The sequence below is a fragment of the Ahaetulla prasina genome, chromosome 7, assembly GCF_028640845.1.
Source record: "Ahaetulla prasina isolate Xishuangbanna chromosome 7, ASM2864084v1, whole genome shotgun sequence".
Lineage (NCBI taxonomy): Eukaryota > Metazoa > Chordata > Lepidosauria > Squamata > Colubridae > Ahaetulla > Ahaetulla prasina.
This window is the reverse complement of record NC_080545.1, coordinates 81,459,352-81,466,960: the sequence shown is the minus strand read 5'-3', so window position 1 is coordinate 81,466,960 and position 7,609 is coordinate 81,459,352. Positions and strand designations below refer to the sequence as shown.

Sequence of the window (7,609 nt, the reverse complement as noted above, 5' to 3'; positions counted from 1 at the left end):
CAGCAGAATAATTCCAAAATATCAGAGCTATAATTACGTGCTAAATAATAAGATATACATAAATTTAAATGGATTAAAGTGCGCTTTCTCATAATCTCTGCTATTGTTCTAAAATGGATTAAGATGGACTAAGATGGAAATAAGCTGAAAAAGGTACAGAAGTTTGATAAAAATCCACTCTCATTAATTTAAGACTTATAGGAGACAGACAAAATAGGAGACAGACAAAAGCATGTTTGTCAGAGGAATCAGCATGAGCAAAGGTCACACGTAGCATGTAGCTTAACCGCAGACAGAACATAGGAAGCTTACTTAGATGGAAACTTAGATAGCTTTGCAAGATACCTGTGACCTAGTGAGTAATAAGAAACAAGATATTTAGCTTCTGTACGGCACCAGGGGCAACAAGGGGACAGCAGAGATAGGGGGCTGTCAACATTATATAACCAATCATATGTTAAGTGTATGTATAACCATATATAGCAAATTGTTTTTCTCTTACCTGTTTCCTGTACCTGAAAGAGTATAAGAACGTCTGCATCTGAACTCATCGTTGTTCAGTATTGCTTATCTTTCATGCGACTGAACCTTGCGCAATAAACCTGTTCTGCTCACCCAGGAATTCTCTGTGTATCCCGAAATTCCATAACAGTTCCACTTGGGCTCCTCAAAACTGAACAGAGAGTTAATATCATCTTGCCCGGTGTTATGCGGTTTTTTATTCTTTTTAAATCTACTTGCTAAAGCAAACAATAAAGCTTTAAATCTCTTTACTAGTTGGTGTGTTTGTTTTGGTCTTGTGAGATTTAAATTTCTCAGTTTGAATCAACAGGAGACGCTGTGAACAATACAAGAACTTTATTTGAACTTTTGCAAAAGTTGGCCTTCTGTGCTCAAGTGGGTATAAGGTGGGTTGCTAAAGTAACCTGAGAACCAAGCAGACAGGCCTGCGGCAGTAGGCCCTAGAGACAGCCTTGGTCAAGCAAATAAAAGGCCTTGTCAGCTGTAACAGAGAAGCAGCTTTCTCAATAGACCGTATACCCATGTACCACCCATATGTGCTAAGCTTGGATAACCACATCCTGCTGTTTTGCAGAAAATGTACTTTGCGATCGTGGTAAACATGTTTGTGTAACCCCCTGATCTGGTATCGGTTCCCCAATATACTCTTCCTGGAATTGTAACCATATATGGTATGTAACTTGCTGAGACTATGTTTTTGCAGCTTGCACGTAGCAATAAGGTATATAAAGCTTTGCTGGAAATCCCCAACTCGTTCAGACCAACAGCTTTGTTCTGTACTTGAACCTGCGCATATATAATAAACCCTTCCTTCCCAGAGGAGCTGGCTTGTGTCTCTTCATTCTACAACAGCTTGAGCAATGATACAAATGAGTACAGCATTTAAATACATTTCCAAATCCCTCACCCCATCATTGATCATCATCATTGGTCAGTTTGCATCGGATAAGTTTTGGATGCATAATCTTAACCGCTGGTTTCCCAGACATTCTACCACCTTGACGGTTTGCTACACCCTGATGATAACACACTATTAATTTTAGCACGACAACTGCTTTCCTGTTATGTTTAGCGCGCAAACTAGTTTCCCCCGCCTGGAATGTACTAATAAATTTATAGCCTTGTTATTTTCTTAAAATTTCGTAGCTGATGTCTTAGGTTATACAGAGGATAAATATGGCGTTTCTATTGCTCTTTTCTTCACAGGAATAATTCTCATTTCTCTCAGTCTTTTTTTTTTTAAATCCAATTATTCAGCAATAGGTTTCCTTGAAGAATCTTCAGAATCACAGCAGAATAATTTTGGATTAACAAAAAACAAACAAAAAAAAACCAGGGAAAGGAAATAAACCCTCCTGTTGCTGTTATTCTTCAGACTTTGGAAATTCAGCTTATAAGTTGTTGTTTTTTTAGCACCTTTGCTTTCTTCTTATCTTCTAAGTGGGGAAGGAAGTCACTTACCCAGCGGGTTCCCAAATGATTCGGATTCCGACAGAAACAGAGCAAAAAAAACAAACCAAACAAACGAACCACCTTTACTGATTTCAAACAGTATTGAGCAGGCTAGTCAGAAGCTCCGGAGGCCGGGATCATCGACGGCTCAATTCCCTGGTTGGGGCTATTCTACCGTTTGGCGTGTTTTCAGTCAAAAGGCGCTCTCGGCTTCCAGTTAACGCTTCTGGCAAGAGGAGAAAGGGGGAAAAAAAGCCCTCAGTAAAACATGGACGTGTCCTCGCAACCTCTTTCGACGTTCATCCCGTTTTTTAAGTTATTCTTTCCCCCCATTTATTGTCCAAGTTCCTGCATCGAGACTCTCGGCTTAGCATCTGCCGACCGAGGCGGTATTCAAGAACCGACGATTCGGTCTGACTCAGGCCGGCTCTAAAGCCCGCCCGCCCGCTGGTCTCTGGAGGGGTCGGGCTCAGCCTTGGGGCCTTCCCTTTTCGCCGCCCCTTTCCTCCCAAGATCGCGGCGACTGAGGGGGAACGCGCGGCCGAGGCAGCAGAGAGCGCTCGCGGAGCGCGGCAAAGAGGACGCCCTCCGCCAGCGCCTCAAGTCTCCCCGAGGAGGCTTGTTTTTCTCCTCCCTCGCCTCGTGGGCGGTCCCGCCTGAAGCTTTGGGGGCGGAAAAGCGAAGAGGAGCTGCTCGGGGACGCCGAACCTCAGTGCTTCAAAGAAGCGGCGGCGGCTCGCAAGGCGGAGAGGGAGACTCTTTCTAAGAAGCCGCAGCTCCTTGTTTTTTCTCTCCACTTCTCCTCCTTTCCTCGGTCTGGTCGCCTCACAGCCACCTTTCCTCGCTCTCCGGCCGGATTCAAGCCAAGCAGTGCAGTGGCTCGAGCCCTCCTTGTCTCGGCGCTGGGCTGAAAGGGGCGCGCTCGCCTTTTGAAAGCTACTCTCGTCCCGCGCCTGCCTGCCTTCCTTCCTTCCTTCCTTTCTTTCTTTCCCGAGCGACGAACCCGGGAGCCCCGCCGTCCTCGTCTTTGGAAACTTGGCCTCCCGGGGGTGGCTGCCCGTGCCCGTCTGCCTCGTCGGTGGGAGCCCCGCTTGGCCACCGAGGGGTGGTTGGTAGGTAGGTGGCGCCTCAGCCCGGCGAGCTTCAAAGGAGACCGGAGGCGAGTTGCGGGAGGCCGGGTTGTGTGGGAAGAAAAAGGAAAGGGCCTGGAGGGGGGAGGTCCGAAATGACGAACGGAGCGAAGGAAAGGCTCGCTCCCCGCTCTTTTAATTGCAAGGAGCGGGAAAAGGAGGCGCGTCGCTGCCGGAGTCAGCTGGCCTTCCCCTAGCCGTCCCTTAGCGGGGCTGCTCCGTCCCTGGTGCAAAACAGCAAAGCCGGCCGTGGGAATAGCAGAAGGAGGGGGAGAATAAAAGGATGATTCAGGCGAAGGAAGCCCGAGCGAATTTTTCCTTCCTTCCTTCCTTCTAATCAGTTAGAAGAACGTGACTCGGAATCCTGGATGCTGATTCCACTTATCTCCAGAAGAAGAAGAAGAATTTTAAACTAGTGGTTCCCCAACGTGGGGCAATCTGATTTTTAATGGGGGCAATTTGAATCTTGTTTAAACCAAGTTAATGGCCTTTTAGGCTTCCTCCGCGTGAGTAGAGTTCACTTTATGAGTAAAGTAAGAATTACATGTGGGGTGGGGGGCATCAGGGTTTTAGAGATGCTTAGGTGGGGCATGGCCAAAAAAAAGGTTGGGAACCACTGGTTTATATTGATTGGAACTCCCTTTCTTTTTCTCCCCCCCCCAGCCTGTGGAGAGAATTGGAGATCCAGGCCAGGGGGCCTCTGGCTTTGCCTGGACCAGAAGGCTGCAGACCAGTGAGACCCGCCACCCAGCTGGAGGATTACTGATGCCTGAAGGATAGAAATGATGTGCCTCTGAAATTTGGTGCTGCTTTGGAGAATGGGTAGAAAGTGAGTGGCATTCCTACTACTGGGCTCTTGGAAGCCCCTGTCAGTTTTACTCTTTTCTATCACTTGCTTGAAAGGAGTTTTTTCCCCTCCTGGTGTCCCTTGGTGGCCAGGAGATGAAGTAGCTGCAGCCCTAGTATACAGGTAGTCCTTGATTTAAAACAGTTCATTTAATGACTGTTACAATGGCACTGAAAAAAAGTGACCTATGATCATTTTTCACACTTATGACCATTGCAGCATCCTTATAGTCACGTGATCTAAGTTCGGATGCTTGTGGCAACTGGTTCCTATTTATGATGGTTGCAGTGTCCTGGGTCTTGTGATCCCGTTTTGCAACCTTCTGACGTGCAAAGTCAATGGGGAAGCCAGGTTCACTTAACAACCGTTTTACTAACTGAATAACTGCAGTGATTCACTTAACAGTGGCAAGAAAAGTCATATAATTGGGCAAAACTCACTTAACAAATGTTTCACTTAGTGACATAAATTTTGGGGCTCAATTGTGATCGTAATTCGAGGACTACCTGTATCTGGAGGATTGAGAAAAGTGGAATGGAATATGAAGTTATGCGAATGTGGTGCCTTTGCAGCTTAAAGATACATAGCTATATAGTAGGATGTTTTTAAAAAGCTGAAAGTACAGGTTATATATGGGTTGACCATTATGGATCTTGTTTGAGTATACATCTAAGACCATTATGCCAAGTAATGAATGGAAAGTTATGGAAGGTGGAATGGTTTTGTAAGCTATTTGACCAAAACCTAAGATGAGGGAATTGATTGGCTCTGAATACCCTCCCCTCCAGAATGATGAAGGCCAAGGCAAAATTAGCAAAAGCAATTGAAAGACTTTATTCAAAAAATGGGAACCAACAGCCTGGATCCCATGAAATCATAAGCACAAGGGGATCTGCAGTTCAGCTATTTCAGACATCTTTGCTTTGCTGGACAGAGAATCTGTCAGAGAATTGCACAGCAAGTGTCCAAATGAAGTCAGAGACACTGACATGAACTTGTAGTTTTATATAAATAAATATATTTATCATTTATATTTATAGTAGACAAGTAGTCAGCAACAGAGAAATACCATGATTTCCTGTGGCTCCGCTGGTCGTTGAGGACGGTCTTTTTAGACCGCCAGTCCTGGATCATGTAGAGCTGATAAGACAGCGAAAATCAGCTGTATAGCGGCTTGGAAACCTTTCCCCCAGGTGAAGAGGGAAAGGTGAGCGATCGGGTGGAGGTGGAGCTCCCCCCAAAGCTCCAGGAATGATCCTGGAGGCTTGAAGGGAAGAGCTCCCTTGGTAACCTGAAGAGCTCCGGATCCAGGACGCCTCTGTCTTTATTTTGGCAGAGTAAAACGCCGCGACCACATCTGTGATCAATAATGAGTTTAAATGGATTTTTGACTTAACCAGATAGAGCAATGTCAGGAGGCAAGGTAGATGTGAGTACCAGACATCAACCCCCTGTGTGGATTACATTTGAGAAGAAAGGAAATGGCATCTGAGCTTAATGGGTGTGAAACTGAAAGTCAAAGAGATGCTTATTAACACTGCTGCTGTTTATAACTTTGTTTAAACTTGCTGGATTTTACGTTTATATGAAGAAACTATAAAGTGAAAGCTGGAAGGATTATATAACTGATTTATTCAACTTAAATACTGTGTTTACAAAAAGATTTGACTTTGTTTTAAATTATAAAATCAAAGTAAGATGGCTTCTGTACAAATACAGCCTGCTGTTTTCAAGGAAGTTGGAGCCCCATTAGTTCAACTACATAACTTACAAGAGGAGCTGAAGGAATTTCTAAAGGTTCAAATTGCTGTTCGGGATAAAAAAAATTAAGGAAATTGAGGAGAAAATATTGAAAATTAAGGATTTTGTTGCAGCTGAGGACGAAGAGATAAGAGAAGAAGTGATTGCAGCAATTAAGACCTGGTTGAATATATAAAACAATTGGATGAAAAAGTGGAAGAGATTGATCAAGTTAATCTGAACTTAAAAAGTAAAATAGAGGAGTTTCAGACCAAGGCGGAGAGAGCAGAAGAAAAGCGGGTTTTATTGCAATACAGAATTATGGAATCTGCATTGAGAGTAAGAGGCCTGAAAGAAAATAAACGAGAGGACTTAAAAGAGATTTTTGCAGAGGCTTTTGCACAGCTGATTGGACAGAAACCAGTGGACTTTTGAAATCCAAATTGAAAAAATTTACCGTGTTAATTCATGGGTTGCAAAGCAGAGACAATTGCCAAGAGATGTAGTAATTTATTTTACATCTAGGAAGATTAGGAATGAAATTTCACAAATTTCTTACAAAAATAAAATAGAGGAGTTTCAGACCAAGGCGGAGAGAGCAGAAGAAAAGCGGGTTTTATTGCAATACAGAGTTATGGAATCTGCATTGAGAGTAAGAGGCCTGAAAGAAAATAAACGAGAGTACTTAAAAGAGATTTTTGCAGAGGCTTTTGGACAGCTGATTGGACAGAAACCAGTGGACTTTTGAAATCCAAATTGAAAAAATTTACCGTGTTAATTCATGGGTTGCAAAGCAGAGACAATTGCCAAGAGATGTAGTAATTTATTTTACATCTAGGAAGATTAGGAATGAAATTTCACAAATTTCTTACAAAAATAAAATTCAAATATTGGGACAAGAGGTATTAGTATTGAAAGAAATCCCTTCCAAAATGTTAAGAAATAGAAAAGAATATGCTTTTTTGGTGGATCAGCTTAGAAATCTCCAGATACAGTATAGATGGAATGTACCAGCTGGATTAACAGTAAACTATAAGGGAGGGAAATATTGTCTTAATGCAGTTTTTAAAGCAAGAGATTTTTATACTAAAGTATTAAAGGCTGGAAGTTTGCCATTGTTAGAAGTTAAGATAGAAGGAGAGGTGGCAATGGTTAAAAAAGGGGAAAAGGAAGCAAAGCAAATACAACCTAAAATTGGGGCTGTAATATTGGGAGAAGAAACAGAAAGCTGCAGGGGAGGATCAAAGTATGATTGTAACTATTAAATGTAAAGAGCAAGGAGTAAAGAAGTAGGATTTTCAAATGAAAAGACTTTCCTTTTATGGGATGGGTAAATTATAAGGGTATGATGGATATATAAATTTGAGGGAATATAAGATATATTGAAATCCTTTGATAGTGTAATATTGTGTAGGGATAAGAAATATAATTAGTTATGGATTGTATGATAAATGGGGTGTAAAATATTTAGAAATTTATAGTGTGGGGAATATATATAAGCTAAAAAGATGATGCTTATTATGTATGATGGATAATATAAATTTGATGGATTATAAGGTATACTGAGGAATATTACAACATTGGAAGATGGGATATTGTTTATTACAGAAGATTGGATTTTAAATTTAATGGATTTAGGTGAGAAGGTAGAATTATCAGCGTATTTGAAAGATTACTTTCGAAAAATATATATAATGGAGACGGATTGTTTCTTTTCTTTTTTAAAAAAAATTGAATTGAAATAACAAAATACTAAATAGCTTTTAAATGAATAGAATGTAATTGTATTAGTATTAATATTTTCCTTTTTCTTCTTTTTTATGGAAAAGGAGAGTTGAGGTTCAAGAAGATAGAGGGGAGTTTATGTTAATTAGCATATTTTAGTTTATGATTGTTAGATACAATACCCTGTATTTAC

At 41.7% G+C, this 7,609-nt stretch overlaps 1 protein-coding gene and 1 long non-coding RNA gene across 5 annotated transcripts in view; one reads left to right on the top strand and one right to left on the bottom strand.

The window, feature by feature from the left end:
* Positions 1-843: 843 nt before the first annotated feature.
* On the bottom strand, positions 844-2,821 carry LOC131201761 (uncharacterized). The gene is made up of 2 exons (XR_009155993.1): positions 2,683-2,821; positions 844-2,200 (listed from the first exon to the last, which is right to left on the bottom strand). It is a non-coding gene; the product is annotated as an uncharacterized LOC131201761 (long non-coding RNA).
* A 130-nt stretch (positions 2,822-2,951) lies between these two features.
* The window catches only part of RESF1 (retroelement silencing factor 1), a 49,431-nt gene continuing 44,773 nt past the window's right edge, over positions 2,952-7,609 (top strand). For 3 of the 4 annotated variants that reach the window (XM_058189940.1, XM_058189941.1, XM_058189943.1), the window contains exons 1-2: positions 2,952-3,090; positions 3,768-3,933. The gene's annotated coding sequence lies outside the window, so the exon portion shown is untranslated. Of the gene's footprint in view, positions 3,091-3,475; positions 3,611-3,767; positions 3,934-7,609 lie in introns of those variants that run through there. The other variant, XM_058189942.1, reaches the window with a different exon arrangement.